Source organism: Toxorhynchites rutilus, chromosome 1 (assembly GCF_029784135.1).
Source record: "Toxorhynchites rutilus septentrionalis strain SRP chromosome 1, ASM2978413v1, whole genome shotgun sequence".
Classification (NCBI taxonomy): domain Eukaryota; kingdom Metazoa; phylum Arthropoda; class Insecta; order Diptera; family Culicidae; genus Toxorhynchites; species Toxorhynchites rutilus.
In genome coordinates, this window is record NC_073744.1 from 123,006,512 (window position 1) to 123,033,484 (window position 26,973).

General features: G+C 37.0%; 1 protein-coding gene across 1 annotated transcript in view; it reads right to left on the bottom strand.

Moving 5' to 3' along the window:
* Positions 1–25,180, bottom strand: part of LOC129761785 (mitochondrial protein C2orf69 homolog) — a 65,866-nt gene extending 40,686 nt beyond the window's left edge. Inside the window, exon 1 of the mRNA XM_055759553.1 lies at positions 24,937–25,180. The gene's annotated coding sequence lies outside the window, so the exon portion shown is untranslated. The remainder of the gene's footprint in view (positions 1–24,936) is intronic.
* Positions 25,181–26,973: the final 1,793 nt, after the last annotated feature.

Sequence of the window (26,973 nt, forward strand, 5' to 3'; positions counted from 1 at the left end):
TACACTGTCTGCAGACCCGACTGGATTCTCAGTTGTTTAGCGAAATGGAAATTTATTCATAATCGCAATACAAAACAGCTAAACCCAATGTCATCAGCTTGGACTCGGAAGCAGCAGCAGTGGTCACGTCAGAGGGAAAATAGAAGAATGCGTCTCGCGAGATGGATTCATATTTATGTAAATTCTTTGCACAGAAAGAGGCGCCGGCTGCTCACCACCAGATGATTCGAACAGCCCACCCCATTTGGGCTGGGGGTCTTGCGAGTTTGGCGATTTGAGCGTGATGAGCCACAAACAAAAAGAGCAAACGTTTTTGAAGCTGTATCCACAGTGGCCTATGATGTATCATTATTTCGATTGGTCTCATATAATTTGATGGCGAAACTGACCATTTGTAACATAATTGTGATAAGCTACTTGTAGTTGTGTTGTGATAATCGGATAATAAACTAAATACTATTATTCAATCCAGTTACGAAGTGAAGAATATGGCACTTCATTTCCATTTCAACATCGCTACAGTAACGTTCGAAATTATGTAAACCACATCCATGTCACTCCAATCAAGACAGGTTCCGAACTATTTTGTCTGTGTGCTAAAAATTAATCCTCAAAGCATAGTTGAATAGTTTTCTGAACGGAAGGGAAAGTTTCTTTGCTGACGAAATGCATTTCATTGTTGAAATTTTTCGCTATACAGGCAAACCTGTTTTTGTGCGGTCCCTTTCCGCGTGACTCCTCGATTGTGCGATTTTATTCTGACATCGGGTCTTGAATCACACAAACTAATCGCACAAATAATAATATCGCACCTAAACAGCCACACAAATGTGAAATCGTACAAAAAGCAACCGCACAAAAACAGGTTTTCCTGTATTCACAACACTAACAACATTCACATGTACCAACCAGTAGAATGTCTCCATTTGCCATTGGTGCATCGCCAGACAATGACAGGATTAAACCGCTGTTTATTCTGTTTATTTCATCCTTTGGAGTGAAAAACATTAAATCTTTCAAAAGACTGACCAACTTGATGGTAGTTTGTTTTGTCATTAGTGTCCTAATGGCATAATCGTGGGCAGCCAAAGGAGCAGTTTCACAATACGGCACATGGTGATTTTCCCTCGTCAGAGAAAAGTAGCGAATAATACAACAGTTGCGACTTATATCTGAGTGAAGGAATGTAAAAATATGATTGAATATACATTTTGAGACGTTTACAAGTGTTGTGGGCGATTAGACAAAATTAAAAAATTAATAATATCAACTGTTGTGTTGTACTGGTCGGCATTTATTTCCCTTGAAAGATATCCTCTTATCTTTTCACGCTAATAATATTTTGTTCACACCGAGTACCGTTATCTGTTATTCATAGAAACTCACTTCACTAAGCACTAAAATTCGCTTAGAGAAGAGTAAACTATTAGGGGAAGTGGAGGCATAGCGTGCCCATTTATTTTGCCCTAATTTTTTTATAATAAAAATAATGCTAGTGAAATGTCGGATCCCCAGTCGAAGTGTTCAGCAGCAGTATGCATTTTCGAATATTTCACGAACATGATTTTAATTATCTTATATTGGTTATATTACGAGAACGGTTAATCCTAGGATAAAACGTTATAAAGAACAATTCCACCCCAAATCAGCCTGCTGCTGACCCGACCCTCTCCGATTTTTCTGAAACTTGATACACATGATGGAAACTGCCTAAAAGCACAATTTCCATTATCATATGACCTTTTTATATTACGACTGATTTCTTAAAAGAGCGTAATCAAAACCATTGATATTTCATTCAAAGAATCGTAACTCAAAATCCAGATGTCTGATTAAAATATGATGTTTGACAAAGTTGTGGGAAATAAATGAACCATTAAGGAAAAATCAGATTCGAAATTTACTGTTAAAAAATGTGAGACAAAGAAGTTTTTAATATGAAATTCAATTTTTGAGTAAGATTTTTTAATAGTGCATTTAAAATGTTATTTTTCCTAAAAAGTTTATTGATTTTCGAAAAACTTTGTCAAACGTCAAATTTTAATCAGACATCTGGATTCTATCTCCGGAACGGTCCATCCGATTTTGATGAAATAGTTTTTCCCAGATTCTTCACTAAATTTCCTGTAATCGTACGTAGGATTTTTTTTGATATTCTGAAAATTAAATTTTTGTGAATGTTTTTATCTCGATTTTTGAGGCATAAACGCATTTTTTTCTACTAAAAATGTCGCCATTTCGTCAAAAATCAATATTTTGAAAAAATCCTTCGTACGATGACAGAAAATATATCCAAGAAAAAACATTGGTTGAAATTAGAGATGGGCAAAACAATTCACTTTGATGAACGGTTCACTCACTAATCGTTCATCTAAGTGAATCAGTTCTTTTGAACCGTTCTTTCGCTCTTTCGTTCAGCGGCAATAAGAACAACATAGAATGTTAGCTGGAACCCAACATCAATAGACAGCTATTAATTGATATCGTTGGATTGGATAGTGTACGTATGCGATTTATATTTTTGAAATTTAGTGGGGAAAGATGAGCTGCTCCATTAAAAGTCGCAAACTGCATGTGAAAATATGTTTATCGATCAACAAAAGTTTATGTAATAATTTGATGCGCACAAAATATGTGCAATTTTTCATATTATATTTTTGAACAACACACAGGATCCATGTAAGATCATATTTCATAATATTCATTCAGGGAAAAAATTGTAAGGGGTTGTATCTAGGACACGACCGCATATTTTCGACGTAGAACTACGCAATTATATTATGCAATCCACTTGTTTACCACTTCGAATATTATATTAGAATGCATCGAAATTTTTGTAATAGCCCAGCAAACATTAAATCCCATAACAAGCGTATATATAACATCATATTCCCTAAAATTTGGTTGGCATATAATGCGCCTAACTGGCATATGCATGCAAAAGTGGAGGCCATATACATACATGGCAAATGCTTACCGAATTTGTTTGGATGAATATGCAACTTTGACCGGCTATAATAGCGATTATGTTGAAATTGTATTGCGATCTAATATGAATACATTCATGAATTGTCAAAGCACCAAATACGACTTTTGCCATACTCATATACGATTTATTACAGACATAGAAAAAAAAACAAATGGCGCAAAATATTTTCGTTAAATGTTTATTATAGCCTCACGAATCGCCATTTTTATATATGAGTATTTATGTTTGTAGAAATAATAATTGTTTGATTGACTTGTGTTGGGAGTGGAATATGAATGTTTGAAATGGCACAGATTGATGTTTGGTGAAAACTGCTACGATGTGGGTTCGAACTCCGGTCGTCTGGATTATCATCCACCAGCTATCTCGCGCGGCTATCTGAAATTTAATTCTACAGCGGTTAAAACTTTCTAGTGCATCAGCATTTCATTGACATTTCAATATGATGTAATATGTTCTTTATTAGGATCTGATATGATTTACTGTTTCAAGATTTTCTTCAGCATGCAACACGATTTACTACAGTACTGAATCGATTTAAATTATACGCTTATACGACACACAAACTGCATCAGCGTAATATACGCATATGATGCGGATTAAATATATTTTACGACAATGTACATCATAAAATTGATGTTTATTATACCGAATTGCGACTTAATTTGATAATGGTATATAAAATCGAGTTTTTACATTTTATGCGATTTCATATATACATGATACATACTTTGATTGATATTATATGCGATTATGATTTATTCTGATTTCTTGTAAGACTTGGCACGTGCAAAATTATACGATTTAATGTTTGCTGGGAGATTTTGTTCTTCGTTACAAAATATTTGATGAACGTCCTTTTACGCTTGATATGATGCCTAGGACTACCAGAATATGTGAACGGAAAAATTGTCAAACGATCATTGTATTTTACATTCCCCTCTGAATTAATGCACGTCTCATGTTTACGTTGTTCTTGAACCGCGAAGATTTATTCACCTCTAGTATCTGAAATGACGATTTTCCTAGGCTTGTCAGTTCAGAAGTACGTTTTAAGGAAACATATTCCGGTCTACAAAACGACAAGCGAGTACAAAAGCACACAAAAAATACCCCCGACTTGCATTTATTTGCAAAGCGCATTCCCACAGGTACATTAATTTTGAAGTTCTTGTTAGGGAAACACAGCTCGGTGAAAACGAAAATACCCCCGACTTGCATGTATATTTGCAAAGCGGATTTACACAGGTACATCGATTTTGAAATCTGTGTTAGAGAAACCGTAAATCGGACCAATCGACCCTTGGCAGTTAGGGTGTTCAGATAACGCTTGAAATTTTACAGTTATATGTTCATCTCAAATCATAGTCATAGTCATATGCATAGTCATAGTCAACTGAGGATAGTCGGCTGACTAACCGACTGACTATATCCGTAGTCAGTTAGTAATGGCTTTTGGCTTCTTCACGCAGTTTCTCCGCCAAAACGACTAAACAGTCAGTCGGGCGTTTAGTCGCTATCTCCCTTTACCGACTCGACTATATCATTTCATTCTTCCCAGTCAAATTGTCCTCATTGCATTTTGAAGTGACTTCCCCCAAAACGAATTCGTTCCTCTCTCTCTTTCCCATGTATCTTTATGCATGCATCGATGTTTGAGTTCACCGTGGTTTGAAAAACGCTACAGGTGAGCTAGGTTTTTTTTGTATCGTACACGAAAATTACTCACACGTATAAAATAGCGTGCTGTGTGTGAGCTATTTTGCACGCCTAATACTAACGCGAGGACCTTTATAGCATACTTGATAAATGTCTAAGTTCGTTGGTTTGAGTTCACGATGGGTAGAAAATAAACCGTCCATTGATGGGGTAACTTCTTTTTTGCATCAGGAGTCAAGTTTTCGTTCCTCTTTATCCTCTTTATATAGTGTCAAGGGGAAATGGAAATGTGGATTGAAGTCAGTTGAATGAAGAGGCAGATTTGTGTTCATAAGTCGAGTCAGTTAAAATAACCACTGACTGGACTAGTTCACCAGTCATCCTCGCTAGTCAACGTTAGTCAATTCATTTTCTAGTCAAGTCATTTTTTTGTTGGCGGTGACTGCCGAAGCAGCTCTAGTCGAAGCGGAGCTACTGGGAGTCGTGTCGGTCTTCATTTTTCACCGTCGAAGATTTCGGGCCCTGATTGTGATAGACGCGTAGAAATATTTCCTATCAATTGATGCAAACATCTTTCCGATCTGTTAAGAAATGTTCGAGTTATAAGCATTCGAAATACGGGTAGGGTTAGCACACAAATCGGCAGAACAAACGTATAGGAAAAAAGGAAGTTCTTCTAGTTTTCATGAATTTAAACCGTTTAGAGTAAGATAAGTGAATTATAATGTATAGCATATCAAACAAATCTTAGAGAATTTCCGATTCGATTGGTATACAAATCATGAGAATTCGTTCTCAGTGAAAATAGTTATTAACGTTAGCGTTAGCGTTAGTGACCTGTTTTCTGATTTGGCACCCTTCCTGAAAGACGTAGTTCTACGTCAAAAATCCGCATCGATTTTCACTAACAATCAATCATACAAAAAATCACGATAACACGTACACGCAATCGGTCAAACAATGAATTGAACAATGAAGCAACGAAAAGACTTTTTTTTCTCAACATGCTCTCACTATAAAATTTTATGTTTACCTAATCCAAAGTATAGGTAGTATAGGTATATGATTGTTACACGGAATTGAAAGAATACAAGAAATTGAAAATATATAGCTTGTTTTTAAAACTACGAAAATCTAATTTAATGTTTAACCCAAAATTGAGTATACATTAACAAAATAAACCCTGCGTTACATGCATTTTGCTCATAAATGACAAATCGTTTTATTTTCCTTACAAGCGTTCTCGTTATATTTATCCATTCCGTCCAGCGCAAATCAGTTCAGCTGCACTAGTTCGTTCGCAAACACTTCGTTCTCAAACAGTTCGTTCCCATACAGTTCACTCGCAAACAGTTCGTTCACAAACAGTTCACTCTCCAACAGTTCACTCTCAAACAGTTCACTCGCAAACCGTTCTTACGGAATCAGTTCGTTCACAAATCAGTTCGTGGGGAGAACTACCGTTCTTTGAAAAAGAATGACAACTCGTTCACTCTTTTCGGCGAACTAGTTCTTTCGTACCGTTCGTGAACGGTTTGCCCATCTCTAGTTGAAATCGGTTCACTAGACAAACTTGTAGAACTCCCACCAGTTTACAAGGTTTTGGCTGCAAGGGTTCAACAAACCGGTTGCGGCTATTCGAGGGACAGTCCAATTGACACCAATATATTTTTTGTTTGTTAAGTAATATATGCCTCATAAAACTGTGATATCAGAATAATGATAGTAATTTATTTTCTTGTTGAAAAAAAATGGCGAAAATCACATACTTTTTATGATGTTCATAGTGTACTACCCCCTTAACACCCTGCAACTCACAACTGAATGGAACAAACAAAAAACAGCGAAAGATTTTTTTGTAATGTGTGAAATGTCACCTTTACAACGGGCCTAAACTTGAAATTGTATGATCGATATTACGCAAGATATTGGAGATATTGATCACTGAAGCCAGCCACCGAGAAAATAATGGATAACTTTTTCCCCAACCTATTATTTCATTGTAAAACTCAAGTCATTTAATATTTGTACGCATTGTTTATACACAGCACAAGTTTTGACAACAGTTTGTTTAGAAATGTTTCCTCTTTCGGTGCTGAAATAAAAACTAGAAGTGGGTTATTTGTGTGATATAACCGCAAGGTGGACGTAGTACTACCGTTGGTTTAGCAATCAATAAGTAACAAACTTATAACTCTTAGACATTCTTTCGAATAAAGTGAATATCATATCACTTCATTGAACCGGAAATGAATTTTTAACGCTAAAAAGAGGAATTGATTTCTTCTCGGAAATACCGAGCGCATATCATAACTGTGTTGAATTATAGAAACTTTAATTTTCTTTCAGCTCATTCGTCTGTAGCCCCGAAAAGGGCCAATGTGGACAACTCAATCCGAACCCCCTCTCCAACTGCCTTGAAGAAGACACTTCATTGTCGTCCGACGCTCCTCGGCAGACCGTGTTCCCTTTCACCAACATCAAACGACGTTCTTAATGGATTTTCGAGTGGGCACCGGCTTACAAGGAACCGTTCAGTCCGGGGACAGAAAAGAAATGGAATTGGGAGAGAAGAGCATATTGTTTAGGTAAGCGAGTGAGACGTACCATTTCGCTGTCACTTTGCAATCACTACTAAACGGATTTACGAGCGGGTACCGACGAAAGCTTAGTGTTATTTCAATATCCTATTTTCGGAGCAAACTTTATGCTGTTGAAACAAGTTTCCGGGACATTAATTAACAACTATATAACCCTTACACATTCTGTCTTTTGAATAAAGTGATTATTAGACCACTCCGTTCAGGCGGCAAGAAGATATTAACGTTCAAAATCTTGCGCTCCAAGTGTAACGCTCTCGTTTTCGAAACATTCGAACTTACACCCCGGTAAAGAAATAAAAGACGTAGTCCTATTCATGAAAATCAGGTTCGTGCTCAGGTTCAAAAATTGAGAAGTCGTTGAAATTGGCTAAATCGCTCGTGTGCAGCATTTGCTAACATTTTCGCGAGCAACATACTATCGATCGGCAGGGTCATATCATCGGTCTTAGTGACTAAGTATCGGAAGCTGCATTTGAACGTGTCGGGAACAGAACCAGAGCTGTCGGTTTATTCAACGCCAGGCAAAGAACCGTCAGAAGAACTCCTCTGCGAGAAGAATACTGACCAAGCAACAAGCAACCAAAAAGAACACTAAAGCAGAATCTTGTGGCCGAAAAACGTGCCCGGAATATGTACAATGAGGATCTTACGAAGTACGTACGTAAAGTTTCCCGGACAAAAATTCTATAAAGCCGCTAGTCGAGGTGATGAAAAATACTCTTCCCCACCGCCATATTCTCCAAATATTACGCCGATAATAACTTGTTCCCATCAATGATCTGACACTCAAATGAAGATATTGTGGCTTGTTTCGTGGATAACCTCTAAACAATAAAACTTTACCGTGACGATATTTGAGCTCTGCCAGAAGGACGGGAAGCTTGTGAAGGACAATATTTTGATTAATCTATTAGCAACCATTTTTCCGCAATAAGTTTGCATTGGAAGAAAATGCAAGAAATTAGTTTAGCACAGAAAGTATTGTTTAGATAAACAGGGGCGAAAGCATTTCATCAGGTACAAAATAGACGTTTCTTCCACGAATTGTGACTATCTATGAGAGGTGAGTTTATTTCCAGAATCCTAAGGGTCGAAGTGGCATGAGAATATCGGACCATCAACATCTTCTGGTCAAATTGTCATGTGGACGAGGGTGAAGTTTAGTGTGATCGTAAGCCGCACTACGAAGTGATATTGTACAACGAAAATGCTCCATCACACACCCATCAAGGAAGATTATCCCATCCAACTCATCCGCCTTGTAATGCCTCGCGTGTGTGGGCGGAAATTAGATAGTCAAATGTAAAAATCACACTATTCGGGGATATGGGATAAACATGTTCTGTGCTATGAGAAATACACAATATAATTTCTAGATGGATCAATTCCGTTGTTGAACATTCATCGATCATTCAAAATGATTCCATATATAAAATGATTTGAATAACTGTTTTCCCCTCGCAGAGCGATAAACTTCTATGATTCGTGTAGAGCAATTTCACGCCAAAGCAGTCGGCCGCTGACCCAACCCTCCTCGATTTTTTTTAACCTTGTACATATGCTGGCAGCTACCCTAAATCACTATTTTCATCATCATATGAATTAATTTTATTTACGAGTGATTTTTTAGAAGGGCGTAGGCAGAAACATTAAACTTTTTTTTTTTTAAATCGTAACTCTAAATCAAGACGGCTGAATAAAATACTATGCGCAGAAAAATTATTGGAGAATCATTGAACTAATAAAGAAAAATTATATTTAAATATAATTATTATTTAAAAAATAATTGTAAAATATTATTCAAAAATTGAATTTAATGTTAAAAAACTTTGTATTTTAGAAGATCCTCTTTTCGATATTTCTAAATATTTTTTCATTAAAGTGTCTTTATATCCAATAAATTTTGACTTATAGTGATGCGGTGTCGGACTCCCAAAATGGAGACATAAGTTGTTTTTTGAATTTTAAAATTTCAAAACTTTAAGAAATCGTTCTCATATTACTTAACCATAAAAAGTAATATGAAAATGGAATCTACATTCTACATATTATGTTTCATCATAAGTCGTAATTAAAATTGGGCATCTGCTAATAAAAACTGTGAGTTGCATCCATATGTACAAGATTTGAAAAAAAAAAATGGAGAGAGTCGTGTCAAAATCGCCCGTATTTCGGCTATTTTGGCGTGGAATTGCTCTATATTACTATATTACCTGTTCGTCATACATTCACCACATGTCTGTGTTACCCGCACAAAAGAAAAGTTCAACTTTTTAGCCTGCATTTATTCCAGTAAAAACATTATATAATGCGTTTTTTTGCAACATTCAACAGAGTAATTCGGAAAACAGTACATTGAACTGCAAAAAACGCATTTAATTGCATTCAAGTTTTTGGAAAACATAAGTTTCCATAACATAATATAAATACAAGCGAAGTTCTTCTTAACCTATTTCTATCACCCCCACTTTCCCTATAGCTGGCGAAGAGCTATACTTTTTCAAAGCAAAATCGATGTTGCGACAAAGGTGCAATTAAACTGAAAAATGTGAAAATGAAGTACAGACGACGATAACATAAAAATCCAAATAACGAAAAAACAACCCCTGGACCAATTGAATGTAAATGTAAATCGAAAAGTCATCTCAGTACATTTGAAAATTATGGAAACTAAACGAAATACAGCATAGGAATTTAATGCCAACTCGACAGACCACCGGCAACAACATCTCAGATTGCAGTAAAACATTGTGGGTATAAAGAAATTGGTCATTTAAGCAACTTTACATACTTGAAATCTTCGAAAAGGATTAGACTACTTTTTGAAAAGGGTCAAATTTTTTTCCTTGTTTTTTCGCAAAAAAAAATATAACTCAACAACTATAATATCTATGAAATTCTAGTCACAGGATGAAATGTAGCAAATTGTTTGAATATTCATAACAAATGCCGAAAATGTTGTGGTTTTTGAAGATTTTGATTGAATTTTCAGTAGGAATTGTTTATATCGATATTGTAGCCAAATTAAGAAGTATAGAAGTGTCAAAGAACAAATTGTGGAGCGATTATAAAAAAAGTTTAATATGAATATTCAGGATTAAATTAATAATAACATATTAAAAATTATGAACTTTTCAGTTTTTTACTTCCACAATGTTATCAACACCCACAAATTTAGATGTTTCACTACTATATGCTGTACTAAATTTTTTCATCTTTCAAATGAAAGCAACAGAATCGTCCTCCTTAGCGTACTTTTTAATGTGGAGCCAGTTTGAGGCAACAGAGTCTGAAACAAACAAAAAGTCCTATAACTTTGTTACTGTTGAAATTAGAACATATGCGTAGGAGGTTTTTTTTCATCCAATATGATCGTCTATCACCTCCTGAAAGAATCTGAATAAATTTATTTCTTCATGTGAGAAAGGTGTTTTCTGACTTCAAGGGGATGAATCAAAAATCAAATTCTTCTTTTATATTAAAAAAATGAAAAATTCATGCTTAAAAAACGAATGAAACAAAAAAAAATTTGACTCGATTATATGCAGGATTCGATTATATGCAGTGAAAATAAATCAGAGACTGTATTTAATCGAGTCCGCACTGTATTTCTGAAGATGTGCACTTTTACAGAGAAAACAACTTTCATGTTTTCTTTGAAAAAAATACTCCTAATTCTAATTTTGTTTGAAGGCAAGATAGTGAAATAGCGCATTCGACAAAGTTTTAGATCTTAATAAAATAAGAACTTTAGTCGAAGACAATATCTTTCCAAATTTTATAGTTTCTTGAATACATGTTATTTTTGTATGGAGACTCCTGAGAAAGTAATGTTTTACTCGTAACATTTTTGTGTGTAAATTCTCGCGTTTGACATACTCACGACATGTTTCTGAAGAAAAAAGTTTGCAGAACATGTAAATCGCGAACTTTTTTTTTCTGTAGGTTACGTGTTCAACATTATTAGTAATTTTTCAAATAAAACATGAAAAAGTTGTTGTTGAATAAACTCTTTCTCTGTAAAAGTGTCCGTTTTCCGATGTATTGCTGATTTATTGGAAATTATAAGGGCTATTCATATCTATTCTTTTTCGAATATAAAAAACATAGTTTTGAGAAAAACGAATTTTGAATTTCGAAATACTTTTTTACAATGATTTTGTTTATTTGTTCGATATTTTTGAAAGAAAACTTAAATAATTTCCAACATTTCATTCTCTAACCAACATTTTGTAGGTCTTATAGTATTCGAGTAATTTTTTTTTTTCAAATTTTGAGTTGTTTTTTTCAATTTTTTTCGAAAAATCTCTACTCAAAAGTTATAAGACCTACAAAATGTTGGTTAGAGAATAAAAAGTAAGAAATTATTTTCATTAAAAAATATCTAACAAACTTTTAAAACAAGATTTCTTTTAAAAACAATATTTTGAAAATCAGAAATGATTTTTCTCGAAAATATGTTTTCTTTAAATTGTGAAAAAAATAGATATGAATAGCCCTTACATTTTCCAAAAAGTCAGACATACATCTTAGCTTTCACTTTCACTTTTACAGAGAAAGAAATATTCCAACAACTTTTTCATGTTCTCTTCGAAAAATTACTAATTATGTTTAACACGTAACATACAAAAAAATGTTCACGATTTACATGTTTTGCAAACTTTTTTCTATTTAGAAACATGTTAAGAACATGTCAAACGCGAGAATTTACACACAAAATCTATTGTGTAAAACATTATTTCTTCAGCAATCTCCATACAAAAATGCCATGTATTCCAGAAGAGATAGAAAGTCAATGTCTTCGACAAAAGTTCATATTTTAATAAGATCTAAAACTTTGTCGAATACGCTATATCGCTATCGTGACTTAAAAAAAAAGATGAGTTGTAATTTTAAAAAAACATAAAAAAGGTGATAAGGAACCTTTTTTTCCCTGTTAAAGTGCCCATTCTCAGATGTATGATGGACTTGTTGGAAATTTTAAGGGCAATTCATATAATTTTTTTTTGAAAATTAAAAAAACGGTTTTTAGAAAAAATAATAACAATTTTAACAATTCGCGCATTCGGAAATAGAGGCAAAATAAATTAAATGAATGATGCCAAAACTAACCTAACTTTAATTGTTTTTACTCCCTGAAAATTTGGTGATAATCGGATAAAAACTCGAATTTTTAGACCGAATTTTGTGTGTGCGAATTTTAAACGGTACACCCTTTAAAACTGAAAAGGAAAAATGAATATAAAGTGAAAATCTTCACTGAAATGGGCTAGTTCGTTCCACGGAATTTGCAAGAATATCTTAAAATCAGAGATAACTTTTTTTTAATTATGTGTTTGCATATGAGAAAATACAATAATCTCCTTGCGGAATCAAACATTAATTGTCATTCACGACAATTTCGTTCGATCACAAAAAAGAAAAAGACACAGAGGATTATACCGAAACACTATAATCAAGTTGAGTTCACACAGCAATTTCACTAATTCATCGCTCATGCGTCGCTTCCGAGTTGCTCACAAACAGTCCCAAGGATCAACTTTTATGCGTAATGAAATTCATTCCACTCTCTAAGTGGAAAAAAGTTGGCCCGAATAACAACTAATTAGACATCTTGCTCACATCCGACGTCACCGCTGCTTCCACCAACTCTCGGAGTTGGCGCGCAGTGATGTAATTCAAAATGAATTTATGCACTATGCTTCTGAGCGACATATAAATATTTACCTTCGCTGAAAAACCGCGTCATCTTGCTTTTGGAAAACTAACTCTCTAAAGACCCAAACATTTATCAAATTGTACGCGTAGAAGGATTCAAATATAGTTCTCAACAAACTGGAAGTGACAGTCGGTTGAGGAATTGTGCAGTTTTCCCTGGGAGAAGGAGTAGAAAAGTTGGTTATTGCGCCCCGAAACCTGCTTTCTCTCGGATGGAATTGTTGGGCGCGAGCACCAAATGACAGACGACATTTTTCGAGGAAGTGAGCAAAAGTCATTTGCATTAATTATGATAATTTCGAGAAAACATTACGCTTTAAGCGAGCAAGCTAAGGATGCATTTGAAGTTTTTCACGAGCGAACAATTTGTTCTATTTAATAAGCCTCCATCTTCGGCGACATCGCGAGCGTTTAAGTCATTCTTCATTTTTCCAAGGTAGGACATAACGAGAATCCTTCACTCCATCCACAAACTCAGTCGAACGGAGACTAGACAGAAGTAATAGTTTTTCTGCCATCTTCGAACGAGTTGACGGAAGCAGCAAATATTTTTACAATTTTTCATTATATCAACGACTTCGGGGAGCCAGTGGCGATATTTAATTTATCATTTAACTGTCTTATGCAAACGCACAGAAGCGTGAAACTCGAAACTTGCATCTTTGCTAGGTGACAGGAAGCGAAAAAAGTTTATAACAATCCTGGCGCCAACAGTAAGGAAGATGCAAGCAAATGAACCTTTTATCGAGGCGATTAAGTGCAATGCAAAAGAGGTGAGGAGTCCGAGTGCCCATTTGTTGCTGGATCGTTTGATAAATTGAAGTGGAAATGGAAGGGGAAGCACTTGAATGTATTTTTTCTTTCAACCTGTTGCTGCTGGATGAAACAGGATGTTCAACATGCATCGACTAACAACAAAATCACACCTAATTACATACATTTTCACAGGCACACAGGACTCACAGGATCTGGTGCTGTTACAAATGAATAATTAAGTTAATCGCAGCTTGTCCATCGCGCGGACAAGGATTGGATGTGCTCTAACAGTGGCCAGTAGGGCCCCTTTGCCTTATTTGCAAAGTTCGTACATACTAATCAACGTGTTCGATGATGATGATGATGATGGTACTGGCTCCTGCTGCACTGTCCATGTTCACTCGATAAAACAGTCCTCGGGAATCAGAACTGGTACCAGTGTATCGTCGCGAAAAAAAAGTGTACATACCGAAGCGCAACACTTCAACAACCCTCGAGGATACGAGGCGAATAGCAACAATGAGTGTGCTCTGTGTAGGATCAAATGACAATCTTGTTTACATAATTCAACGTAATGGCGGTGGCATTCACTTAGGCCGTGCTTGGATGAGCCGTAATCAAACCAATAATTGATGATACGAGATTTTTTTATTATCTCGTGAGGTGCACTAAGATCTATTAAAAGTAATATCTGATTTTTTGCCATCCTGTGATAATGATTAGGGGAAAAGGGGGGAATTTGGACCACCTAAGCAAATCGCCCAATATTTCCAAACCAATACAATCCAAATCAAAAATGTCACATTGTATACTGAGCTACACTTGTTTTCTCTCAATCAATAATGTTTAATCATTATATCAGGCTCCAAACTACCAAATATATCATAAAATAAAAGAGATGATTTTTGGACATTAAAATTTGATGCGGGGTGATTTGGTTCAGTGTGTGTTTCATCGAAAAAAACATACTTATGTTTATGTAAAGTATTTTGGGATAATGTTACAATCAGTAACAGTGTTCTGGGATCGATACCAGGTGTCTTGGCCAGATTCCAGATAAGAAAAATTGGATTGAGACCATCTCGAATTCTGTATGGATCTTTTCACTGTTGTTCGAACATTTTCAAACACCTTCGATGCATGGTCAAAGAAAATCCGTTCTTGATGGCCTGCGTTGCTCTTTCAAGCCCCTCCTTCTTTCAACGTTGTCTGCCCATCCTCTTTTGGTAATTCAGCGGCATCTGGAATCAACTAGACCAAAGAAAAGACTCAAACCAGTAGGACCAATTCACCCCACAGAAACGTGTCCATGTCACCCCACACATCGTACAAAAATTAAAATGCAATTAATTTTATTTATTGTTATCAAACTCACAGTTTCGCTGCATCAAATTGTTCCTCTTCTGTAGGCGAACAGAACTTTACTTACAATACACGAAAAGTTTGTTTAATCAGCGGAAAAAACCTTAAAACCACGATCGGAAAACAACTTTTGACAATCAAAGTGCTTGTTGTGTTCATGCTACTTTTTCCTTCCACCTGTCGAATTTTACCAAAGTTTTTTTTACGTTAGTTACATACGGTTCAATAATAAAAGAAAATGACATTATAAAAAATCCAAGTTGAGTCGTACGTATAAAATAAAATCCAAGTCCAAATCACCCCGTATGTCCGGTGATTTGGATGTCCAACTCACCCCGTGTTACCCTACCTGTCACGGACTCACGGCCGACAGAATATATTAGGTTTTCCGGAAGGTCCGTGACGATTTCCAGATTTGGCTTTGGAAATATTTATTTTATCAGAAAACTTGTTCGCGAACGAAAGCGCGAATGTGGACCAAGTGTCCCATAATATAGATTTTAATGTCCATGCCTATCCAATCCTCTCCCTTCCATTATCCACTTTGGAAGATAGCAAAGAAGAATCGTTCGAAATATTTAAAAAATCTGCGGAAGTATCAGTCAGTTCAGGGATCTATTGGAGGTCTTTTTTCTGGCAGAACCATTTATCGTAGAATAGCTGAGAATGGATACACGAGCGATATTGTGAAGCGCAGTGTTTGCCGGGAAACAACAAACAAACCCAAGAAATTCTGGAGGAGGGTGATGTGGGGGGGGAGAGTCTGTACTCGTTCATAACAAACACGTATTCTCTCTTGGTACAAAGCGTACCAAATTGATGAACATGAGAGCGCCGGATGAACACAGCGCGGAATCCAACTTGTGAGATGGGCGCTTCATTTGATACACAGACATCAAATTCTAGCGCCCGCTTTGTCTTCGTTCATTCCAAGCAAAGCATAAAAACAACGCGCCTCCATACCAACCGTATGCGCTTGTGTGAAGAAAAATAACTCAACAGAGAAAGCAAACCAGATTCTAGCACGGTGCTGACAACAAAACATTTGATCTGTGTTTCGGAGCGTGCTCATTCGCTAGAGCGAATGTGTATACAAGGAGTGAGAGTTCAACTGAGTACACTTGTAAACCTTGTAAAACTTGTTAGACATCAGCACCGCGTTGCGTTCTGAAGACTGGTTGGGATATTTTGGTGATTGGTTAAGACACATTTTAAGATGTATTTTTTTCTGTTTTTAGATGTAAATATAGTGAGACCCGGACTAACATATGCTTCGCTAGTGTGGTGGCCTAAAACTACACAAAACTTAGCTCAGAAAAAGCTCGATAAACTACAACATGGCATGCTTATCAATAACTGGAGCGCACTCTCAAAAGTCTCTTTTCTACCTTCTACCCTTGCACCAATATGTGCAACACCTTGTAACAGAATAACACGCAACCTGCTCACCTTGAATAAGGCAAATTTGAGTACATTAACCGGTCTATTGACCGGACACTGTCCGAGCAGGTATCACCTTAAACAAAATGGGTGGGTCAATGAACGCTAGGCTGACTAGGCTTAGCAATCATTTATTGTATTGATTATATTATTTATTTAATGAAACGATTTTCGAATTCAATTGATTTCAATAGATTTGCTTAGTGAGTATTGAACCCAGTGGTATATTAAACAAATGCCATGTAAGGTCAGTTCATGCATTGTGATAGATTATGTTCTCCGTTAGAAGTAACTTTAATGAGTCATCTTACGTTTGGTGCGATGCCGTATTTCAGTCGGAACAAAAATGACCACGACTTGCACGGATTTGCAATGCCAATTTCCCCACACTACATGGATTTAAAGTCTGTATTAGAGTAACACATTTCAGCCGGAACAAAAATATACCCGACCTGCATGTATCTGCAATGTCAATTTTCCCAGACACCTTGGTTCTAAAGTCTGTGTTGGGAAGAGCTTTGAGGGCACAAGGCAGACAATCGGATATCCCCGTCCGAGATATCTTAGGTAGCCGTGATCCTGATCTTCTGCTTCGTCTATACCTGTTCCTCAGAAACACCGATGTCAACGTTTAATGATGCTTCCTTCGTTGTGTCCCTGTTTCATATCCCTCCTACCCGATCTATGAACTTTTACTTAGTTGCGGCAATACATACACACACACTCTTTACAGATACACGGGCCGAAGATTGTGCAGCCCACTGATCATCCACCATGAGCTGAGGATTGTACCGCTCATGACAACTTTACACGAGCTGATGATTGCGCCGGCTAGTGACCATTATATGCTGGATTCATCGAGTTGAATCGAGGGGCGTTGCTGATTAATGGTCAGCTGCATCCCAATAGGAAGTATTCCGCGTCGGGCACACGTACAGAGCATTGAAGACTGCAACATTCCAATTATGAGAACTAACCTCGAGCCAACCGCGGGTAGTCGGTTCCATATTACTAAATATTGTCCAAATATTGAACTCCCTGCCTGTTAGGCTGACGCCATATGAGCCTTAATAAAAATATACATTTTGGATAAAAAAAATTCCTCCAACTTGCATGTGTCTGCAATACCAATTTTCCCATGCTCCATGGATTAGAAATCTGTATTAGGGAAACACATTTCAGTCAGAACAAAAATACCCCCAACTTGCATGAATTTGCAGTGCTGATTTCCTTCAGGCACCTTGGCTTTTAAGTCTATGTTGGGGAAACATATTCCAGTTGGAACAAAAATACCCCTGACTTGCATGTATCTGCAATGCCAATTTCCCCATTATCCATGGATTTGAAATCTGTGTTAGGGAACACATTTCGATGAGAACAAAAGCTCCCCCTAGTTTCATGTGTTTGCAATACCGATTTCTCCAACGTTACTTGGTTTTGAAGTCTGTGTTAGGGAATATTTTTCGGTGAGAACAAAAGTCCCCCTACTTCATGTATTTATATTCCTAGAGACGAATTAACTCTCAGAGTTTAAAGTCTCTTTAATTCAATACCTGTCTGCCTGTAATTATAATGCTGATTTCCCCAAGGCTGCTTGGTTCTAATGGCTGTGTTGGGGAAACCGTGAATCGGGCCAATCAAAACGAGGCAGTTAGGGCGTTTAGTTAAGACTTAACATTTCACAGTTATTCAATTGTTTATCTAATGAAAAATAACATTTTATTAATTGCGTAGATGCGTAGAAATGTTCTCTATCAATTGATGCAAACATCTTTCCGATCAAGTAAGAAATGTTCAAGTTATAAGCATTCGAAATCTTTCATTTTTTCCTGCATGTTCTGTGTTTAGGTTTTCATGTTACCCCCAAAATACTCCGGTTAGACGCACCATCCAAAACAATCACCATCTTTTGACGTAGAACTACGTCTTTCATTAACCCTTTCATTACGGCAGTGTGCTTCGCCGAAGTGCTACCCATGTACGGAGCATTGCGCCGAAAAGCATGCACATCGCGCTGGTGTGATCGAAGAGCAGTATGAATTTCATGTCGTCTAAAGACGACGCTGGCATACACAGCTCGTCGCGCGGATGCCGTCTATAGACGACGCTCGTAACGAAAGGGTTAAGGGTGCCAAATCAGAAAACAGGTCAAGTTTTTATGAAATAAAGTCAACGTTAATGACTATTTTTGCCGCGAACGGATTTTGGCGATTTACATACCAAACGAATCGGAAATTCCCTAAGATTTGTTTGGTATGCTGTACATTAAAATCCCATAGTCAGTATGTGGTTTAAATTGATGAAATTTGGAAACATTTCCAATTCCTCATACATTTGTTCTGTCCATTTGTGTGCTTTCCCGAACAGAGCTGTCAATAACGAGCTACTTATCGACGAGCAACGAAGAAGAAATCGTAATAGTAAAATCTCCGTGAACAAAGAAAATTAGGAAGAACGAAGGGGAATATTTGCCTAGAGTATAAACAGTGAATCTCGCTGAGGTAAATTTTCATTCGTCGTGAGGAAATCGACTGAACAACGTCGTCGCTGAGTGAGCTGGACGGCGAGGGATCGAATGCCTTTCTCAAGGCAATGGGAGTGGAGGAGTAATATGATGGATAAAGTAATGTTTCCCAATTGCCTTTTTGAAGGTTAGAGATGAATGAACTGAAGAAGTTCAAAGTCTCAAGCAAGGAAGGAAGGCAAACTTTCAGTCTAGTTCTGTATTCAAAGCAATGACTATCGCTTGTTCTTCCTTGTTTTGCGTCATCACACGTCTTCGTTTCGGATTGAGCTGTGGATTTAATTACTCACTCGCTGGTGTCTCTGGTATTGCAATCATTGCATCAAACTGACGCCTTTGCATTAAGGTTCTGAGCTACACGATTGTTTGGGGAATCATCAAGCTAGGCTATCGTCAGCTCACCAAGAAAATAAATGTTCTGGAATTTTGTCACTGATTCGGTTTTGCATGACGGTAGAAAAATTCTCCACAAAGGATGACAGCTAAGCTAATCTAGACTGGTAATATTAACAGAAAGGACTTCTGTTGAGACGAGCGTAAAACGGAGATAAGTGTGTGTATATTTAGTTGCTTGAAGCCATCGATAAATGAATATTTGTATGCGTACGTGCGTGCTTCATAACCCGTACGTAAAAAACATGAAGTGGGTTATATCTATGGTATAACCGCAAGGGTGACGTAGGACTATCGTTGATTTAGAGATCATTTGTTTGAAGTTGAATCTAAATCCATTCTGAATGAATGAATAAATGAATATTTGGGGGACTTCTAAAACGTTACGTTACGCGTTACGTTGGAGGCACAAGGTTTTATGCATCCAATATAGGATACGAAAAACCTTGTTCTGAAGAATAATCTTCAGAAGCTTTCCTGCTATCTGTACTTGATTGACAAATCACAAACCCAAATGTATTATATGGATATTTTATGGATAGAAAACATTAAAATAAACTCTTTCGCTTGAATGTAATTTTCAATTCCAAGGGGAACTGGCAGATTATTTTCCAGCAACGATTAGATATTTCCACATTTTCCTCGATACTGGAAGCCCACCAGTAGTTAATACTAACTCGATAACCACCTGTTAATAGCACTTGATTGAAAAATATTTGGTCACAGTGTTACATGGATAGAAAACATTAAAATAAACTCTTTCACATGAATGTATTTTTAAATTCCCAGAGGAACTGGCAGATTATTTTCCAGCAATGATTAGATCTTTCCGGAACTTTCTCGATGCTGAATGACATCCAAACGGAAAGAATTCCGCGCGTGTATGTGTCGATCCTTTGCCGTCCACCTCGTCCAGCACGTTAGGCAACGATGTTGTCTTGTCGATGTCCTCACGAAAAATGAATGTGTCTCACCACCAGAATATCGCTTAAGTATGTTTTGTGTGTGTGATTGAGTCGAGAGGTGTGGTTTACGATGGCAATTTGGAAGGCAATCTAGAGGGGAATGAACTCTCTGAGCTCGAAACTTTCGGCGACTGAGCAATAATCGATTGCGTGCGCATACAATATTAGATACGGAAATATCCTACTGATGAGGAAGAATAATCTTCAGAAGCTTTCCTGCTAATTACACTTGGTTGAAAAATTACAAAATCAAATGTATTTGGTCGCTGTGTTATTTGGTTAGAAACATTAAAATAAACTCTTTCACATGAATGTATTTTTAAATTCCCAGAGGAACTGGCAGATTATATTCCAGAAATGATTAGATCTTTCCGGAACTTTCTCGATGCTGAATGGCATCCAAACGATGTCTTCCCGGGGAACCGTTTGTGGCATCACTCTCCTCCTGATGGATTCCCTTCTGGCCTAAGGTGCACAAACAGGCTCTTGGTGACACCGTTCATCCGCGCTTTCATGATAAACGAAGAGCTTCACCACAACAGCGACAACATGCTCCAATCGCTGTTCAATTAGAACTGAGTGGATTTCCGAGCGGCGCTCGCTTATATACCGATTGGTGATTTCAATAACCTGTTTTGAGAACGATTTTAAGACTATTGAAACAAGTTTTTGGATCAAAAAGTAACAAGTATATAACGCGTAGACATTTTATCTTTCGAATGAAGTGTTTATCATACCATTTCGTTCATTTTTTTAGGAGCTATTAACGCTCAAAATCTCGGTCTCCGGCGTAACGCTTTCGGTTTCGAAACTTTGATTTTACACCCCGGTATTGAAATGAAAGACGTAGTCCTACGTCAAAAAGTGCATCTTCGCTATGCCGAAACCCCATTTGTATCTGCTCCCGTGTGCATTGGCCCTGTAACGATGCAACAATTACCTATTTTTTATGCTATGATTGACGATTGTTTTGTGTTGCAAATTATGCAGTCGTAATGATAAATATAAACAAGGAGGGGAGATAGCGGGAGGGAATTATATACGCTAGGGTATTAGAAATGAGTCAAATATTCTGCCTATTTCCAAGCAGTTAACCCTCCTGTACTCGCGTGCAAAATCATAACACGTATACTCGCGCACGGTGTCACAGACCGAAAATTGAACTTCTATGTAATGTTGCCATTGTGTATTTTTCAGGTTTTATTGGCATTTATTTGAAGAAGGGGGTATGATTGAATTCAAAAACTCCAAAAAATTTGTTTTCTTCATCTTTATTATGTTTTAATAGTCATCTAATTCGACCTCCTCAAAACAGAGTAATTTTTGATACTTCAACACAAATAACGAAATTCGAATTTTTCACTGTTATTAATTGAAAGTAAGCAACTGAATATGATTCATGGAAGTATAAAGAGCTATGAAACAACATAAAAACGTATTAATCGATTGTGGTTTCATTGGAGTAAGAATCAAAACATAGCATAACTGCATGCCCGAAACAAACATATTTTGTACATTTTATGAGGTTGTTGCGTATTTTCGGGTCTTTTAAAAAAGAGAAGAATGTATAACGACCTTCTAGACAATTACCAGATGATAAAAGTTCTGGAAAATAAAGTTTGCATATTTCTTATATTCTTTGTCTCTGTATTCTTGGTAAACTAGAAATTAATGCCTTTTTTTTAGATGGGGCATAAAAGGATAATATAAAAGGATTTCTAGTAACTTCCTTTTCTTTTTCTTGTTTTCTTGTCGATATTGTTCATTATAAATAAAATATCCCCGAAACTGTAACTGCAGTGTTTGCCAAATGATCCACTCATTGAAAAAATCGCTTTCGTTCGTTCAAATATGATCTTTCAGGAAACATTTCCCCCAGCGGTATTCTATTGTTGTTATGTGCTGCAAATCACGACACAAAAGAGAACGAGACAACTCTGCATCGGTTCGCACTTCATGATACACCGACACGCAAGCAGAACCATCATATACGCTTTTGGGGCAGAAAGCTTATTTTCTTTGCCTCTAACATATGCATACCGACCTCTCCATGCATCATGAAACAGCAGGATCGTACGGACAACGCAAAGCGAAAGATTCATATTCAGCTAATGTAGCAGATCCTGATTTTTAAGTCTCAGAGAGTGCAAACTATATGATTATTTAGCTCGATAGAGGCTAAGGGAAGGGTAGTCAGATTATATTTGCCATTTTTAACGCCTCTATCCCTTGAAATGTGTATATTCATATAGACCGCATAGTTTTACTAGCAACACCGCTCTCTTTCCCCATTTGTTGCTCTCCGCAAATGGTGACCGAATGATGACGTAATTTTTCTTGTATCATTTATTGCTTTGCACTTGCCTGTGCAGTGGGTTTCGCTATAGTAGAGCGGGACGATATATGCGGTTCAAACTTGTATGCAGGTTTCGAAAATGGTATGCGATGTTTGATACAGATCGGATATGCAATCAACAGTCTTCGTTCCTCTCTCAGTTTAATCACTAAATATTACACAAGTGATTACTGACATTCATACAAGTATCTGAACGATCCTCTCATATTTGGTTATATGTTCGTGAGAGTTTACTTGCATGACACATTGTGTATCATTCGATTTTGATCGAAATCCAAACACTGTGTAACTGTTAAAAAATATCATAGGCCACCGATTCGTTTATAGTTTACTGTTTACAATTATTCCACAAGTTAAATTCTTTCACAAGTGTGTATATGTATGACTATTATATTTAGCGAATAACTATCCGAAAATCAAACATTTATATTTTGCTTTTGAACGTATGAATCTAACAACGAATATATCGACGAATAGTTAATATATGGATCCGTTCAATCCAGTTACAAAAAGGGACTGAAATCAAACAAGAATAGTCCGGTAACGATCTTATGCATTATGTGCAATAAATAGTCCACGCCACTAACATTAATTTATACATTTCATTCAACAACATTCTAGAATATGAAAAAAGGCACTTGTCCAAAAAAGTTACTCCTATATTCGCGTCGGTGTGTCAGACCGAAAATGTTAAAAAAGTGGCACACGTCCTACGCTAAACGATGACGAACGACGAATAACGAAGCTAGAGAGAATCGCAAAGTCGTAGTGTTGATATTTTCTAATAAATGAACGAATTATTGATTTCTCGGTCTGACAGACAAAAGCGCGAGTATAGGAGTGTTAACATTGTTTGTTTTCTGTCATCATAAAGGCTTCGTTGGTGCCTTTGACATTGCATCAATGCATTGAACTGATGCTATGGAGAAGCAGGTGTTAAGGTTGTGCACCAAAAAATTATTTCGGGAATACCAAGTTATTCAATAAGTTATATTAAGTTATTCATTTATTTGGGCCAGTCGCAAAACTGCTTTCAATCAGGATTGCATTTAAGCTAATCTTGATCATAATGAAGCAGTGCTACTCTTTCCGAAGTTGATGAGATTAATAGAGTTCATTTCGTTTATTTAGTCACCGAGAAAGTAAATGTCGTTCTGGAATTTTGTATGTGATTTGGTTTCGCTTGCCAGTATCAAAACTTTCTCCACTAAGAATGACAGCTGATAATCTTTTCTCGAGCATGTATTGTTCTACGAGTACAAGAATAAATCATCAAACAATTATCGTCAAATGATTCTACAACAAAGAAAAAAGAAAAAACATTTCAGGGCAACCGAACTGGTGGAATGGTTATTTCAAAGTTTTCGTAGCATTATAAAATAATATCTGCATCTATAAACAAGCGATTTGAATTAAACCTCAGTGTAGTTCTACGTCAACAATCCAGTCGTGGACACAACCTCCTATAATTTTATCTATTTTTTTTTTGTAAATAAAAGTTGCAGAGAAAATTGAAAGATCTTCTATGTGTGACTTTATACGATTTACTCCAAGTAGAAAAAAAAATGTAAACACGGAAATATTAAGTTACGCAAAATTCCTTAATTTAGAGATCCGTAGTGAAAATCGAAACGATTCTTCTTCGAAAATAATACTCAATAAGAAAATCTTTGGTGCAGATACTTATTGGTCATAATCAATATTCCCGTTAGGATCAATGTTTCGCGGAGTACCAAATTCCAAGTACACTAAAGAACAACTGACAACACTGTCCCTCTCGCATCGGGTCGCGGAACTTGCGCGACCAAACCATCTACTGCACCCGACGTCGCGGCGGTCCAACACAAACATTTTTGCATCCACGTTCCCCGCCGGCCGCGTTCTCCCGCCAGAGTTGAAAATCCGCTCGCTCCGTACTTGCCACTAACTATTCGGCCTTGCAAACAATTGTTCATCAGTTTATTAAGGATTCTGTTACTTCGTACAACAGTTATTAGACAAGCGGTTACCAATATTTACAAACACGCTCTGGTCTTTGCTTTGTTTTTGGCATCTTTCGCTTGCTTCGTTTTTCCCAGCAAAAACATACAACAAAGATGGCTTGTGTTGTGCACACTTCGAGGTTAGAATTTTTCCACCTCCACCTAAGAAATTTGCGAGGTTCTACTTACGCTCGTTTTCCGAGTTTTACGCCACAAATTTCGCCGCTCTTCCACTAGAAAACTAATAATTGCACAATAGTTCCGGTCAGCACACAGTATTCACCACAAAATGCACACAATTCCGCCGCAAATAGAGCCAAATTTCGGTGGGAATTTTACGCGCACAGATTTCCCTCGATTCGCGTATACACAAAATAATCGCGAAAAAAGCGATTTTCTGACTGCTGCTTTCAGTGTTGTGTTGTGTTGCGCATACACTCCGGAATCTTTGTGTACACAAGCGGCAGCGAGAGGGAGAGCGCGAATCGGAAGGCCAGTTTGCGAGAAAGGAAAGCAGCAGTTCTCATTGGAAAGCACACCTCAGGCCCATATGGCGTATTTTGACAGATGGTTCATTTGTTGTAGAAAGGGCGCATCAGAGTGATACATCCAGCCGGGTGCTATGATTGATGCTAGGATCGTCAGCAAAATCTCAAGCAGAACTGTCAGTGGGATACCCAATTCATAAGAAAACAAAGGGAAAATGTCAGTGGGATACCCGATATGTTGGCTCCTGTCAGTTCAATGGGGGTTCTCTATAGACGTCACCCGGCTGGATACATCCGATACATCGATCAGAAAAGAAATATATAGGGTAATGAGACTGTATTTGTACGTGCAAAATGAATTTGTAGCTGCAGCTTTATTTCTCTTTACTCAAAAAAGAATAACATTTATGTGGTTATACACATACCAAGTGAATCAAAACCAATTTAATAGTTTAAACTAAGGACTAGATAAAACGCATTAATGGAAAATAAAATAGATAATGAAAAACTCCATTTTTGAGCGGTTTCCGTAAATCAATGTATTTTTTCACTGATTTATGATTCAATAGGATTGTGAAGATACTTTATGTTCATATTCACATTCAAAACAATCACCCTATATATCTGGATATGAAGTTTTATGCTTACATTTGATTGTGATGTTTGGAAAATGCCCATTTGAAATCTGTAAAATTTTCCAATTCCTGAATTTAATTTCATTCCTGAACATAAAAAAATTATAGGAAGTTGTGTCCAAGATACGACCGCATTGTGACGTAGAACTACGCTGTTATTTTTATAAGTCGCTTGTTTTTACCTTCGGATATTATTCTATAATGCTGTGAAATTTTAGAAACAACTGCTTAGTGGAATAATCTCTGGAACGGTTTTTGACGTAGAACTACGTCTTTCATTAAGGGTGCCGAATCAGAAAACAGGTCACGTTTTTATGAAACATTAATAACTATTTTTGCCGCGAACGGATTTCGGCGATTTACATACTAAACGAATCGGAAATTCCGTAAGATTTGTTTAATATGCTATACATTAGAATCCCCTGGTTTGTAAATGGTTAAAATTCATGAAAACTTTAAGCGTTTCCATTTTTCCCGTACATTAGTTCTGTCCATTTGTGTGCTTTCCCGAACAGAGCTGTCAATAACGAGCAACTTATCGACGACCAACGGAGAGGAAATCGTAGGATAAGTCTCCGTGAACAAAGGAAAAGGTAGAAGAATGAAGGGGAATACTTGCCTAGAGTATAAACAGTGGATTTTGCTGAGGCAAACTTTCATTCGGCATCGGACTGTTGAGCAATCCAATTCACTTTGCTTTCGCTGCGCTTCGATCTAAGATTGGACCCCACCAGTGGTAATCCAACTTGGATATCGTCGTTTGGTTTTTTTGTTCTTTTTTCGCGTTATTCGTATCGTGTGTTTTTCTTTCCGCGTCATAAATTGGACGCTTCGCGTAGTGTGTGATGAGCAAGAAGAAGAGGAAGGCAGGCTCGAGCACTGCAAAAAACGAACGCATTGCCAGGAGCAATAAAATTTCGAGGCAAGCGTCATCTAATGATGCACGCGATGTTGCTGCAGTGAAAAGCGCTCGCACTGAACCGAGCCTTTGCGAGTGTGACACCGCATCAAACAACAGCGAAGTAGGCGTTTTCGGCGCGTCGGTTGAAAATATAAACGCCGTTACCCAGGCAGCAACCAAAATCAAGCTCTCCCCGCTGGTG